We start from the raw sequence: 17,090 nt of genomic DNA on the forward strand, positions 1-17,090 counted from the left end.
CAGCTGTGTATAAATCCTCGCAGTGTACGCGTACTTGTTGCTCAAACCCCTTCTCGTGCTGCTAATAGTTGTAATAGTGTAGTGTTGTAAAATGTGCGAACAAAAGCAGGGATTCCAGCAGTTGTGGATGTACGGGAGATGCTACTGTTTTGTGAATTGCCAAGTTGTAAAATGTGTGCTGCAGCAGTCGAGCTCATTGCTTCAGATGTTCTGGACCATCGCTGTACTTATTCTCTTGTACAGAAGCTATTGCACACTTGAACAAAACTGGCGAGTGAACAGTCTGCCTTTCACACAGAGCTCCAAAATCAAGATGTTAGGTTAGGATGGATTTAATATTTGCAACGGTCGAGGTGATGACTGAGAGGAGTTTATCGATTATGTTGTGTCTGCCAAAGTTTCATTAGACGTGCAACCTGATGCCATCCCTGGTGTCACAGAGACTTCATGCGAGACCAGAATCCAGAAAAAAACAACGTTGGATTAGTCATTCATCAGTAAAGCGTATGTATAATACATGTATAGCTGGATATTTTTCTACTTTGACATAAATTTTGCTTGTTTAATATGAAATATTTATTGCAGTCATGTATGCACCTACCCTATCTGACTCTGTTGAAAAAATTTGGTCTGGAAATCCAATTATTATACGCATAAAATGGTTCACCACTGCCTTGAATCGCTCATTAATGAGATGGGGCATGAGTTGTTCAAAATTCTGGTCACTCTGGTACAATGCAGGAATGGTCTCAACAATTCTACCGTTTCCAATATCGATAGTAGTCATTTTAAAAGTGACACTTAACATTTGGCTGTACAATTCAGCATCGCCAAATGAAAAGAAAGAACAAGTATTGGAACTTATGGTAAATTTAATTGTATTTTTATTACCATTCTATTATTAGTGTTCTTGAAAGTTATAAAAATAATTTAATCGTCACCAGGTTCCAGGAGTTGACATTCCTTACAATGAGATGGGATACTACGTGCTCTCATTAATATTATGCAGTGCTGTGCATGAGATGGGACGTGCTATGGCAGCAGTTAGAGAAGATGTACGCTGATTTTTCTTCACAAATACTGGTATCTTCATCAAAGATATCTCACTGGTAAGTTGTAATACACTTTAGATCTTCTTGTTATAAACCAGTAATTGCATACTTGAAAATGTATTTCAGTAATCTCCTCTATTAGGACCTTCTGGATTTTTAACAGGAGATGTAGTACACAGAATTCATTACTGTTACGTAAAGAATTCAACAAATTGGAGAACGTGTATTCTGCAAGCAACTCAGGCTACTGTGTAACGGATAAGATGGTGCAGGTATTTTCTTAACTAAGCAAGCTGATCCTTAAAATTAATCGATGCAGATTTTAATAAAGTTTAATTTTTAGGAATTAGATAAATCTTTTCTGGCTCCTGACAAAAACAATGGAGTCCATAACTGCTGTGATCAGCACAATGTAGAAAAGGGATATTTATGTTTTGAGCATTTAGAAGGGTTTGACATTCAGGCTCTCAAAGCTGCCATGCACTTTTGCCTTCCTACTCGAGCAATTGTACAAAGCTTCCATAATTTGTGTCAAAACAATGACTTGTATGTTAAGACCTGTGTTGGACAAGAAAGGTAACTTTTTAGTTTGAAAATTTATAAATTTCTTTATTATTATTTTGTCTGATAAATATCTCATTTACAGATTGTACAAATTTTCCAGAGGCCTTCATTTTACTCTGCAAGTGAGACTCCCTTAAGAAGCAAGATACAGCATCAGAGTGCACGCTCAATGATTACTTTGGCCATAAAAACCACATTTAGATTGCTCCTTGGGTTTAATTTGATAAATATGTACCTGCATAAAATGTAGACTATGTGACTTATTATACAGTTATTGTGATGTATAAGCTAGGGCAACTATATAAAAATGTACAGATATTTACTGCTGATGAATTTATAAATATAAAAACAGGAAAATAAATATAAGAGGATATACATACACATAACAAATATTGTGACTCTTAATTACACTTTATTACGTTGATGAAAAAGAATATTAATATGCATAATTAACTTTGTATAATTTTACCTATGTTTATGTATGTATGCTCTATTTATTTATTTTTTTTTTTTTTGCAAAAATTGAAATGATATAAGTATAGATGTAATGGAATTAAAAAAAATGCTGATTCGAACAACAAAATTATACTTTTATATCGTAGTACACAACACGTTCTTGTTCAAATGTACAGTAGATATTGTAGTGTAGAGGATAATTGTTACGGTTAATTGTTATTTTGACCTATACATATGTATACCGATGAATGTGAGTAAAATGACCGATGTATGATTATTCCTTTAGTGTAAAATCCTTTTTGTATTGTTTACAAGAGTGTTTCGTATAATATTCCGTACAATACTATTGTTTATTGAAATAAACATCGACCATTTCTTATAAGATTGAAGAGGCATAAGTTCGCGAACAAAATAGCATATATGAATCTAATGTATATAACTCCAAACAATTAGCCTTAATTGCATACCATTCTAGAAAACCGTCTCACTCCCAACCGAATTTCTGGGCTTAACCGGTAATTATCCTTCGTTTAACTTTCACAGTCTCGTGCGCCTAGTTGCCCCGGAGAATAAAAATAAAAAGGTAGAAATCCACGTGCTATGCATATGTCCTCGAGTATTGTACACTCCTTTATAATTAATTTTATAATTTATAATTTTTTCTCATTGTAGTCCGTCCTTATCTTTGTACAGTATGAGCACACACAAATAAAATTCTTTTTACTGTGTTCGACCTAAATTCTTTTTTCTCGCAGCGATTATTAGGAAGCATTAGAGTCATTGACTAAAATAATATTCATTTAGCCAAATTTATCTTTTCTATAATATTGATTTTACATGAATTATACAATCGTATAATTTGGTGATATTTACAAATAAATTTGAGTATTTCATTGTGACTGCTTTTTTCAAATTCGATAGGGTTTTTGAAATTTGAAACCACTGCTAATTACCCGCCATCATTTTTTTCACTAATGCTGGGTACTGATTGGCCAATCTGGAAACGCGAATCGCGATCGCTAACAAACTTGGTGCATTGTATTTCAGACAGCTCAGTTGTCATTTAGGCTTCGCCGCTAGTACATTGCAAAAAACTTGTATTTTGTGAGATAAGCTAAGTATAGATCAGGAGTAAGGACTTGGAGGATACGTTTCTATACGAGCTGGTGGATCGTAAGCGCAGATACATCACACCCGGACTGCAGTCAGGACTTGCAGCATACGTTTGTGCGTGCTGTCACATCGTAAGCTGAAGGATTTGGAGGATACATTTGCTCGAGCTGTTGAGGATTGACTGCGTGAAAAGTAAGCGATTCATTTCAAATTATACATATATATATATATATATATATATATATATATATATGTGTGTGTGTGTGTGTATATATATATATTTAGACATGGGTAATAAATATTCGCTGCGTGCTTCTGATGTGCTGTCTTTTGAACATGCTTCGGTTCATAGCACGTATAATAGCGCGATATCGTCGTTACTTAGCATCAAAATTGTGTTGTAGTTGTCTCATAAACAGACAAAAGTGATTTCTGCCGGCAGAAATAATGTCGGAAGAAATAATTCCGAAACCCCAATAGAGCCCAAGCTATGGCATCTTTTTTCAAGCTGCTGCATTTGTTGTCCTTTCCAAACAGTCGACATGCTCATTTCTCGGAACTGCGCGATCGGGAAAAACAAATCGGTGATTTTCCCCTGCGAGCCCCTCCCCTCCTATCGCCGCGTTTCTTCTGTTAGGCGTGCTTGCATTTCAGCGTGTGTATGTGCATGGTTTTAGCGAAACTAAAAATTTTACTATTACAAAGCTTCCTCTAGGAAGAAGCAATTTAAAATTCCTTACAATTCGTAACATTTGTAGCTCATTCTATTCTAATATTTTTATTCTAAAAAAGACATGGTAATCAATCTATTCCTTAGCTAACTGTCTGTTTTCAACAAAAAAAATTGCCGAAATTGTAGATGAATTTTAGTCTTTTTACTCTCGTAAAAGTTGGACAAAGAAAACTCGTTTTTCCCGTTTGATGAACAAACAAATGAAAATGATGAACGGAACGGAGAAAACATAGAACGGGCGTAGCGCGCCTACGGAAGTGTTTGCGCGTATACAGTCGAGATCTCAACTTTTGCACTATTCGGGAGTTCAATTATAGTTTATCTAAAAGTTGGATGGAATGAAATTGAAAAAAATTAATTTATCGATATCTCGTAAACCACGGAGGTTTTAAAAAAAAACATGAAACAATCCACCATTTCCAAAAATGTTATACGAATCAATCCTTCTTATTCTCATAATTGTTGGGCAACAAATCGAGTTGGTTTAAGCTGTTATTTGATAAAAAATTATAAATTCAATACAATTAAAACCGATTGTTTTATAATCGTTTAAATCGAAAAAATCGGTTTTAATTCTGTAATTCCGGATCACAATTTCGTATTTTTATTGGTCATTTTTAGCAGGGAAGGCTCACCCCTTTCTTATACCCCTATGTATATCTTCCCGAATCGATTGGGACGTGGTAGAACTTTTAGCAATCATTATACGCGAAATTCGAGCGAGAAATTTGTTTTTTCATTTTCCCGAGTATGGATGACATAAGTATTTCCGTAGTATAGCTAACGCGGGTACCTCTATAAATGTAGAAATTACTTAATTATTTTATATAATATCGACGGCTGACTGAAATAAAACCGTATCTCGGCGGCGGCTTCAAGAACGCCCGATCTCGGCTGCTGCTTCGAGAACGCTCTATCTTGGCAACTTGAAGAACGCCCCATCTAAACCATATTTTTTGTACTATATACAGCTAATCAAGAAGCAAAGCTTAAATGTAAAATTGGTTTTGTAACACACGAACGATTTTCGCTTTTTTCGTACCTATTTAACGGGATTAAAGTGACTCTTTAACGCCCGCTGCTTCGAGAAGCGGGCGTTTTCTATTTTTTTTTTTTGGCTATTTTCTATTTTTTTTCAAAACGCCCACCGGGCGAAAAAAAATTAAAACGCCTGCTAAAATTTTTCGGAAAATTATATATGGGACGTTTCACGTCAACCGGACCATCAGTGCACCCAAAATTTGGGTTAACCTAACAAGACGTTTGAGATCTCAAAATGATCGTCTGGTCAAGGGCTTTTGAAAAAGTTCTGGCCTTTTCAAAAATCCAATGTGGCGCATAAAATATGGAGCCTGAAACCCACGTTTTCATAGCACATTCTACAAAAACAATAGTAAAAATGTTCTAATTTGTGAAATATCCCACCAAAAAGCATGTACAACTCATGATAGGACATATTATTGACAATGCTGACGGAATTCCAAAATCAAAAATGGCGAAATCAAAATGGTGGACATTATACCTCCACCAAACCCATTTTACCGCAACAAATGATTTTTGATCAGTTTAAAGTATCGATATGGGGGTTTTCAGGGTCACTGAATCTTATTTTAACTTCGACATTTCAAAATTCGAAATGGTGGATCCAAAATGGCGGACATTATACCACCACCAAACCAATTTTACCGCAACAAATGATTTTAGATCAGTTTAAAGTATCGATATGGGGGTTTAAATGGCCGCTGAATCTTATTTTAACCTCGAAATTTCAAAATTCAATATGGCCAATATAAACTGGCGGATATTTGTCATAACCCACCCGCAGGCTCTCTCGCGAAAAGCCCCTGCTAACGCGCAAGCCGCCTGACGCGCCACGCACGCTGCAGCGCTTAACACCGCGCCGCTAGGCGGCTGCGCATTATCCACAAGTGAAGTAGCGTCACGGAGGGCACATAAGGAAGCCGGGTCCAGCGCTGTACCTCGCCCCTCTTCCAACAGCCTAATGCTGCAAGTACACGGCTCGTGTCCAATGACAACTTGTGCAAAGACTTCAGCAAATAAAACTGTTTTGTGACAAAGGAATTTATTGCTTTCAAGTGATTTATTTCATCCCTCTTTTTTACCTACACCCCCAACCCCTTCCCACGTTTAGCAACCCATAGAAAGGAATATTTTCTTCAAGGAATGCTTTCTTCATCGGCGACTTTTTCTCCAACAGTCTTTTTCAGGATAGTTGGTGAGCAAGTCCATCAGCGGCTTTATTCATAGGCGACTTTTTCTCCAACAGTCCTTTTTAGGATAGTTAATAGGTACATTAATAGATACATTGGCGACTTCTTCTTCAACATCCTTTTTAAGGCAGTTGTTGAGTAAGTCTTACTTTATCGGCATCTCCTTGTTCAATTGTACTAGCCTTAATTTTGTTATTTCTAACATTGTTTTTGTTTTGGTTGTGCTTTCTCATATCCTACAACAATGTCTTCTCCTGCGAAAAAATATCGTATCGATAGATGCGTTAATCCATTTGATATTAATACAGGACACAGCAAATCTCTTAGGAAGATCTCCAAAGAATTTCAAGATGTCTATCCTGATTATCCACACTGATTTGTGATACATGTAGAAAATCCTTTTACAAACTACATGATTTGTCATCTCCAAACGTCAGTATGAGTGTTGATTTTGAATCAGAGACTGACTCACCTTCAGTTTCAAACACGGATGCACCTATGCAAGATGATCTTACAGATATTTTAACTGGACTTCAAAACAAATTCCAATCCCTGCCGGAGAACGATCCATTACGTGTCAGTATTCTTACTATTTTGCCCGAACACTGGGCAATACGTAAAATTATGAACCAATTTGGTGTGTCTCACAGAATGGCTCGTAAAGCAAAACAGTTAAGAGAATCAGATGGAGTTTTGGCTTCTCCTGTTACAAAACGTGGAAAAACATTACCTGCAGAAACTACTCAGAAAGTTGAAGATTTTTACGAAAATGACCTTAACAGCAGAATTATGCCAAATAAAAAAAGATACCGTCAGTATTTATTTATATCGTGAAAAAATAAAAGTGCAGAAAAGATTATTACTTACTGATATTAAGAACCTTCATAATCAATTTAAAGAACAGTTTCCTGAACATCCGATTGGGCTTACCAAGTTTGCGGAACTGAGACCAAAATGTTGTGTCTTTGCAGGATCCTCTGGTACACACAATGTATGTGTATGTACGATACACCAAAATTTCAAGGCGATGATTGACGCAGTAAATATAGAAAAAATCTCAAACAATATTCTGAAGAATTATAAAGATTGTTTGAATTTCGTTCTATGTTAGGATCCCAAACCAAGTTGTTATTTGAATGAATGCAAATTTTGTCCGGACATTCAAAAGTTTTTCAATTATGTTGAGAACATTATGGATGAGCACAATATTGATCAAGTCATCTTCAGCACGTGGCAATCAACCGATAGATACACTTTGATAAAACAATGCCTAACATCGCAAGAATTTATTGAAACTTTATGTTCTAGCCTAGAAAAGTTGATACCTCATCACTTCATCGCTAAGGAACAATCAAAGTTTATTTCTGGGAAGAAAAATAATCTTTCAGATGAAGAGGTTCTTGCTCAATTGGATTTTGGTGAGAACTATGCTTTTACAGCCCAAGATGCTGCACAGGCATTTCATTTTAATAATGATCAAAGTACGATTTTTCCTGCTGTTGTTTATTATAAATCTGAAGGCAAGCTAAAGCATTTCAGTACAGTATCTATGTCCGACTGTACTACTCATGATGCCACTGCAGTATACATAATGCAGCAAAAGCTTATACCTGAAATTCGCAAGGTTTGTCCCACAGTAAAAAAGGTAATATATGCTACTGATGGTGCTAAACAGCATTTTAAAAATCGTTATCAAATGAGTAGTTTAATGAGTCATAAGAGAGATTTTGGCGTTGATGCTGAATGGCACTGTTTTGCAACAGCACAAGGAAAAGGTAGTTGCGATGGAGTTGGAGCGATAGTAAAGAGAGAAGCTACAAGAGCGAGCTTACAAGCTGCAAAAAATAAAGCAATTCTAGATGTTAAAGCTCTTTATTCATGGGCTAATGGGCGATCTTTCAATATAAAATTTTTCTTATACACCAAAAAAGATTTATGATATCGGCGAAAGCCATTTATCACCAGTAAAAACTCCACGAACGAGGAGCCAGAATTGATAAGATTGCACAAAGTATCATTAAAAATTGATTCATTTGGCTAAATTATATTTTTTTTTCATCCACGCAGGCATATACATATACACAGAACAATAGAAAAATGTAAGTGCAAAAACCGCAGACAGATAATTCTAAATCTAATAGACCGGAAAAATATAAGATTCATGTGCACAAATACTGATTCCGATAATACATTTATAACCATTTACCTCACAAACCCCCATATCGATACTTTAAATTGATTTAAAATCATTTGTTGCGGTAAAATTGGTTTGGTGGTGGTATAATGTCCACCATTTTGATTTCGCCATTTTTGATTTTGGAATTCCGTCAGCATTGTCAATAATATGTCCTATCATGAGTTGTACATGCTTTTTGGTGGGATATTTCACAAATTAGAACATTTTTACTATTGTTTTTGTAGAATGTGCTATGAAAACGCGGGTTTCAGGCTCCATATTTTATGCGCCACATTGGATTTTTGAAAAGGCCAGAACTTTTTCAAAAGCCCTTGACCAGACGATCATTTTGAGACCTCGAACGATTTTCGCGTTTTTCGTACCTATTAATAGGGAATAAAGTGACTCTTTTTTTACCAGCGGGCAAATAAGTTATTTTAGCGGGCAATAAAAACCTTTATTGCCCGGTTATTGAATATGCGGGCAATAAAAACCTTTATTGCCCGGTTATTGAATATGCGGGCAATAAAGACCTTGATTGCCCATTAAAAAGTCTTTTTTGCCCGCTATATTATTTATTTTTTAATTTAAAAAAAAAGTTGGGTTTTGAAGTGGCTATCTGACGCAGCAGTACATAAGGTATTTCATTAAATTTTAATCACAATTTTCCTGTGTCTAAAACCGAGATGATATGAAAAGCAAAATGTTTGAAATGTGATTTTTTTTACGTTATTATTTGTTATTACTTTCTGCATCAAGATTCTTTATGTTTAATAACGTAATATCATAGAGTAGTCCATGGCTTATTGTAATACATTTTTATTTTTTACTGTCAACTTAAAAAAAATTTTGAGTTTTGGAGGCGCTTTTGAGGTTAAAAGTTCACAGCTCAACATTTTAAATGTAATTTCTTGTAATTTTTATTAAAATTGTGCATACCCAGTGACAAGAAAATGTAGAAAGGTGGATGTGAACCTCCTTTATAGTTAAAAATGTTGAGCTGTCAAACTTATAACCTTAAACGCGCCTCCAAAACTCCAAAGATTCTTTTGAGTCGTGCTGCAATAATTAGAAGTTGACAGTAAAAAATAAAAATGTATTACAATAAGCCATGGACTACTCTATGATATTGGGTTGTTTAACATAAATCTTGATGCAAAAAGTAATAAATAATAATAACGTAAAAAAAATCACATTTCAAACATTTTGCTTTTCATATCATCTCGGTTTTAGACACAGGAAAATTGTGATTAAAATTTAATGAAATACCTTATGTACTGCTGCGTCAGATAGCCACTTCAAAACCCGTCGAATTATTGTTACTTATTTATTAGAGCATTTTTTATAAAAAAACTTTTGGTCAGAATACCGAATTGAAAAAGCCTTATCGACATACATTTTCTGTTCGCGCCTTCAGAAATTAAGTACGTGCCACTGAACAATGGCTACTTTTGGGTGATTTTGAAGGTCGGAGAAAACAGTGTCACAAGGCACTTTTTGAGTGTTGGAACGTGGTTTTGCATTGTTCTAAACATGTACAATTAGAAAATAAGTGATTTGGCCGCGTGCCCCAACAATTTTTTTCACCGTTTTTTGGGGTCAAAGAAGTGTATTTTTTTCGTACAATTCCCCATATACTATATTTTTGCAATTATAAATAACATCGATATTCTTGCTTGTAGTTCCGGATGAAATCGAGGATGAAAGTGAGAAGATGGATGGTGATGAGAGCAGCAATATCAACTAACATTCTGCTACAGGTAGATAGACAATATTAATATTTACTGAATATGTGCTGTCTCCCTGGTATAAATTTCACCATTTTTGTTGGTGAATGTGTCAATCAAATTATTGTATTGTACTCGAAATGAACGATTAAATTATATTAAAAATTATTAAAACCTCTGATTATTTGTTCAATTGTGCATACACATGCTTCCATTTTTAATTTGTTTGTGATTAATAATTAAATAAACGCAAACGTTATAAATATAACAATTTTCAATTAATTTCCCAAACGATGGTAAGATTTCTATCAGGGTTACATTATTATTTTTCATTATTATAAATTAATGAATTCATATACTTTTGTACAGTTGCTGGCACTTGCACTCATCATTTGGAGATTATAGAAAAGCTCGATGCTATAATGAAGAAGCAGGAGGAGTTCGAGAGAAGGATGAATTTAACCCTTCGCTTTTATCATACAATCGAGGATGCGGTGAAGAAAATCGAACGAGCATTTCTTTATATAATCCACTAACTGCACAATTTGGTTGGAATAAATGAAAATTAAAAAATCACATACCTGCGTTTTTACTATACCCAAATTTATATCTATTTTACAGATTTTCTCCCCAAGTCTCATTTTCTTTGTTTATACTAGTTCGTTTTAACATTTTGTGGACGCGTTTTTTTTATAGTGTTTTTTTAGTTTTGAGATTTCAGTTTTTTCTAATAAAGTTATTGGAAGTTGATAAAAGTAAATTGCTTAATATGTACCTACAAGAGAATAAAATAATCTTTATGTAACACGCGAACGATTTTCGCGTTTTTCGTACCTATTAATAGGGACTAAAGTGACTCTTTTTTGACCGGCGGGCAAAAAAGTTATTTTAGCGGGCAATAAAAACCTTTATTGCCCGCATATTCAAACAGCGGGCAATAATGGCCTTTATTGCCCGCTAAAATGAATTAGCGGGCAATAATTGCATTATTTATTTATTTTATATAATGTTTGAACAAGACAAGAGCACGGTTGCCGTGTCAAAAAATAGTCACATCAGTCCCTCTTAACACGTACGAAAAAACGTGAAAATACGTCCGCGCGTTACATAAAATATGGTGTGCACCAAGGGCTAAGTGGGCTTTTTTAGGCCGAGTGTGGATTTTGCAGTACTCGTCTGCGGCTCGTAAACGCCCTCGCCTTCGGCTCGGGCTAACTGGCCTTGACTTGTGCTGCAAAATTAACACTCGGCCTAGAATTGCCCACTTTACGCCCTTGGTACACAATATACTATTTTATCGCAGAAAATTTATATTATCGTCCGTCGTTCTTTTATTACACACCATAAAGCGCAATTTTTTGAAACCGTTTTAACTCGAAAACTAAGTGTAGAACCTTTAGAAAAAAAACACGATCATTGAAAGTTATTCGGACTATACGTTATATATATACACATACATACATGTGTATGTGTGTGTGTGTGTGTGTGTGTGTTTCCTGATTCTGAATTCGGGAAAAAAATGTAATCTATTTTATGGTCATATTTTGGCCATTTTTCGATTTTTGAAGAAATAGTTTAGCTTTATTTGAAATGTTATAATTGGTACTATAAAATCTGCAGTAGTCTTCCTGAAAGAGCATAAAATTGCCTACTTTTTCCCGCAAGATTTTCCATATTGACCGTTCCGTTCAATTGTTATGATGAGTAAGGTGTTTTTTTTAACGTTTGTATCTCCAAGACTAAATTGTCAAATGTTACAATGTGTCAGTAAAAAAAAAGTAATATACATTTGCTGTAAAAATTTTAAGCCATTTTGACGACTAGTTTTTGAGCTAGATATTGAAAACTAAAAAAAAAAGAAGAATAGTATATTGTGTACCAAGGGCGTAAAGTGGGCTTTTTTAGACCGAGTGTGGAGTTTGCAGTACGAGTCAAGGCGAGTTAGCCCGAGCCGAAGGCGAGGGCGTTTACAAGCCGCATACGAGTACTGCAACCACACGAGGCCAAAAAGCCCGCTTAGCCCTTGGTGCACACCATATTTTTTGTAACGCATGTACTGATTTTTAGAAGATTTGCCAATTAATGGAGTAGCGGGCGTAAAAATACTTTCACGCCCGCTGCTGCATTTTTTCGCCCGCCGGTCGGAAAACGACTACTTTAGTCCCTAATTTTAGATCAAAAAGACGCGCAAATCGTGCATGTGTTACAAAAATATATCTTTTGACTACCTCGGCAAAGTTCTTTTTGCAGCTTATGAAACCGATTATTTTAAAAGATATTAAGGATCAAATTTTTTTCTCTCACCCTGTACACCCTGTATAACCAAAAATCATTGTTTCTTTGTAATAGTAAAATTTTCAATTTCGCTAAAACTTCGTAGGAACATGTTTTGAGAATTTTTGGAGTTAGAGATCCCACTATCAAAGTATAATAGGGACGTGACTCGCGCCATCATCGCGTCGTATACTTCGTAATTTTACTCGTCAGCGCGGCGCTATCACGCTTCTTGATAGAAAGTTTTAAAAAATTGCGATGCGTACATTTACATAGTAGGTATTTGTAATGTGGCGCACGCACTATATCTTAAAACTGTATTATTTACTCTGTTAATATCAAATAACTAAAGCCATTAAAACTATTTATTTAGTTTAAGCCTCACAGTTTGTTTCATTAAGTTTCATTTTTCACGATTCATTGCAATTTTGGGTGCTTTCTGCTGTAATTGAGGCTTGGTTCAGTATAACCTATTAAAGCTCAAACTTATTTCTTTATTAATTAACAATTTCAAAAAATTTAAGCAACGGATGAATAAGTACTTTGCCTCTCTCTCTCTCTCTCTCTTTGCGAAACTAGATTTTTCCATTCGTTTTTTGTGCACATGTCGAACCAATTATATTATTTGTATAAGCGTATGTATTATGCCTGTTTTCGTCGAGTCATAAAATTTATTGACCTACACAGCAACATGGCTACAAATTTTTCTTGGGTCGACAAGCTTCCGGACAATGTAGTCCGATGTAAGCTTTGCGGGGTTGAAATGTCAGACAACAAATTTTCTATTAAAAGGCATGCTAGTCGCGCACACCCGCAATTACTGATTGAAGATGATGCGAGGTCAAAGAAGAAGAAGAAGAACAACAACATCAAGGAGAAGGAAGTTTTCCTAAGGAATCTAAGGAATCATCATCATGTCAAGATTTAAATAGCGAGGTACTCGATGAATATCAGTCTACTAGGAACGACATGGTGGATGAAGAACCAGTTGAAGGACAAATGGGATACGATTATGCAAAGGCAGTAATCGCAAAGTGGAACAAGGACGAGGATTACAAAAAAAATATTGATTTGAGTAGAATAAAGGAGGATAAAGTTACTTGTATCCCTTGCAAAGCAGTTTTACGTGCCAGAAACAACATCATCGAAAATCATTTCAGAACTTCCAATCATTTGATTAAAACTGGTGTTATTACCGATCCTTTCAAAGCAGACGTTGCAGCTGCAGAAATCAGGTATGCCGGTACAATGCTAGAAAATCACCTATCCTTCTTACAAGCTGAGAATATTCTTCGCGATTTGAAAAGTATCGCACCTGACTCGGATACTCTTAAGAATATGAATGTAGGAAGAAAAAAAGCTCGTGCTATAGTAGAACAAATTATTTCTCCGACACATAAAGAACGCTTAAGAGATATTCTGCAGCATACAGAATTTTCTGTATGCATCGATGAATCAACAGACATTTCGATTCATTCTTCAATATGCATCATGATTAGGTATATAGATGAAGTAAATAAAAAATTCATGATTCATTATGGGATGTGATTCCTGCTTATGAGAAAGGGAAAAAGATTAAAATGGATGCTGGGCACGTGTTTGATAAAATCATAAAAAGCTTCAAAGAAGCTGATGTGCCTTTAGAAAACATAATTGCTTTTTGTTCGGACACTTGCAATTTGATGATGGGTGAAAAGAATTCGGTAGCTACAAGATTTAAGGAATTGTCACCAAACATTAGTATTGTGAAGTGCGATTGCCATATTCAAAATTTGATTGTTGAAGAGGCAATCCATTTTTTTGCACCGGAGATTGCGGAGTTTGTGTCGAGCCTTCACAATTATATTATGAGCAGTTCAAACCGAGTTACGAACTGGTACACATGCCGAATGAACATAAACGTTCCTTTGTTAAAGGTTTTGAAATACAATCCTCTTAGATGGTCATCGCTATATTTAGGTATTTTGCGAATATTACGAAGGAAAACATGTTTGATTACATTTTTTTAAAATGAAGTTATTATGAACAATAAGAAATCAGATGAAGCTTCAAATATTTATAAGCAACTGAGAGATCCCCTCATTCATGCCTCATTACTTTTTTTAGAAGCCACTCTCTCCAGATTAGTAAGCGCGAATGAAACATTACAAAGTGAGAAGCCAATTATAACGGAGACGTTAACAGAAATGACAACAGTTTACGATGACTTTTTGAGAATGTATATGAGAGAAGAATATGTCAACAACACTAAAATAGAAGATGTAAATCCAGGAGAAGAAAGTCAATTTTTAAACTTGTCCGATGTTTATATCGGCAAAAAGACTGTTGAATATTTTGACCAGCATAAAAACAAAGTAGAAGGCACGCGGAATACCGACATTAAAGAAATGGAGCTCAATTTCAGAAAAACGTGTCAACTTATGTTGATGAAATGTTGCCAGAAAATGAAAATAAAATGCAATTTAGAAGATAAGAAATTTTTGTTCAATGAAAAAAATGCTTTAGATATCAATTTTAGGAAGGAACATTACAATCTTGAAGTTGCTTTCAAAGCATTTGCGCAATTCAGAGTAACTAAGGACTCTAATTCAAGATTAAAAATTAATGAGGAATGGCGTTTGATCACAGAATGTAAATTTTCAGATGAAATTTTATATAAATTGAAAACTGCTGAACGAACTGATGAATTTTGGTTTATCCTCAGTGATTGCGCTGACGAAAATGGTACAAAATTGTTTGAGAATGTATCTCACTTTGCGCTGAGTGTTCTTTGCATTCCAAATGCAAATGCCGCACCTGAAAGATTATGGAGTGTGCAAGGATTAATTAAGACAAAATTACGTAACAAATTATCTTTTGAAGTTTTAAGAGCTATTTTATTAGCAGGACAGTATGTAAATGACATAGGAGGTGTGTTAAAATTTGTACCCACGGATGATATGATAGAATCCATGAAAAGTTTGCGTATCGGAAGAAGAAAATCAAGTAAATCAAATAATTTAGAACAAAGTGAATACGATAGCGTTTATTTATCTATGAAATTAAAAGAAACATGTATCAACGAAGAACTAATGTTTAAAAAAAAATACTCTGATATGTCAGACTCTAACGATATTTGCAAGATGAGCCTTTTTGATGAGGATGAAGATTTTTTTACAGATTTTGAGGATGAAATGTTGCCAATAAACGAAGGTAAATTTGTGGTCAACGAGGAGGATGATGCATTTTTTGATTATAATGACAACAATCATTATGATAAGTTACAGATGAAATTCGATGAATGCGATGACATTACAAAAAATACGATAATTGATCAATTGCTTTGTGATGAAGAAACGAAAAACTGTAAAAGAGAACACGTTCCAGTAGCTACTAAAGTAGAAATGGACAATGATGAAATGCCAGACTGTAAAAAAGGAAAATATGAGGTGAAGGTGGAACATAAAAACAAATATGATATATTTTCAAATGCAATCGAAAATAATAATAATTATGATCAGTTACAAGTCAAATCAGAAAACTTTGAAGAGAACAATGAGGAGACGAATCATACAGTTACTGAGAATGTTTTTAACGTAGACACACAAAACATTAAAGAAAAAAACGTTTCAGCAGATACGATGGTACATGTATCTTCAACCCGTAATTGACGACATGAGTTATTACATGGCTTCAAATGAAAACCGTACACTAGGAAAATACAGAGGAATAATCGATCATCCAATCAGAGATTACAGAGATTTCGATAATAATAATAGAAAGCCAGTTATCTGCACGAAAGATCATGAAGTACTGCTCTTCATTAATGAATATAAGTCTTTGAGAATGGAACCTGGAAACGCCAAAGTAGATGCTAAAAGAAAAGCAATGGAAAAATTGGGTATCGGTTCCTACTCAACATACAAAAATTGTGCAGAAAGAAATTTCAGAGAAAGAAATTGATCCTGACTGGTTTATGTTTCATTTGCAAGGCGAATTTAAATGAAAAATATTAATGCCTTATGAAACCCAGGAGCATTGGTGCTTATTTGTAGTTGATGTTGATAAACATGTGTTACTTCACATTGACCCCTTGCAAAATGAAAATAAAAATAAAAAGAGTAGACGAGCAATGCTTTGCGTCAAAAGTTTTCTAAGATACATAAATATGTCAAAAAATATGATTACCAATAATTTGCAAATAAATTGGAGTTACGAGGCATTTACAATTGAGAAGCCATTACAAAAAGACGCGTATAACTGTGGCGTGTATGTAATGTACTATATGGATTGTATAGGAAACGAAAAACAGTTTGATGACAATTTTGATCCACAGTTATACAAGAAAGAAGTGGCTAATTTATTGATTACAGAATCGCAGAGTATGAAAAATGTGTATCTATACTGCTTTTCGCAAAGAAGATCTGAAACTGTATTTTGCATATCGTGCCTAAGGTTTCCACATGTGCGATGTTTAATGCATCAGGGTCGTGCTGTTATTCCGACCAATGCAACATCATATGCATGTAAATTGTGCTCACAAAACGAAATCGGTTAAAATACAATGATCAAGTCAATCAAACAAAATAAAAAAAGATATAATTAGAAAATGTATTTCGGCGGAATATACGCCGCATTACATAATATATTAATTTGTTGCATATATTTTAACAGTCGACAAATTATGTATGTTAAGTAATGTAAAGCTAAGCATTTTCAATTTGAATAATAAAGGCGGTTGCGCCGTGCTGTTGGTGTACATGTTTTTAAGTTTTGCAAGGCATG

At 34.7% G+C, this 17,090-nt stretch overlaps 1 pseudogene; it reads left to right on the forward strand.

Annotated features, from left to right (window-relative positions):
* The first annotated feature begins 419 nt into the window (after window positions 1–419).
* LOC116417175 lies at window positions 420–2,036 on the forward strand (annotated as a pseudogene).
* The last annotated feature ends 15,054 nt before the right edge of the window (window positions 2,037–17,090 follow it).

Source organism: Nasonia vitripennis, assembly GCF_009193385.2.
Source record: "Nasonia vitripennis strain AsymCx chromosome 1 unlocalized genomic scaffold, Nvit_psr_1.1 chr1_random0003, whole genome shotgun sequence".
NCBI classification, from domain to species: domain Eukaryota; kingdom Metazoa; phylum Arthropoda; class Insecta; order Hymenoptera; family Pteromalidae; genus Nasonia; species Nasonia vitripennis.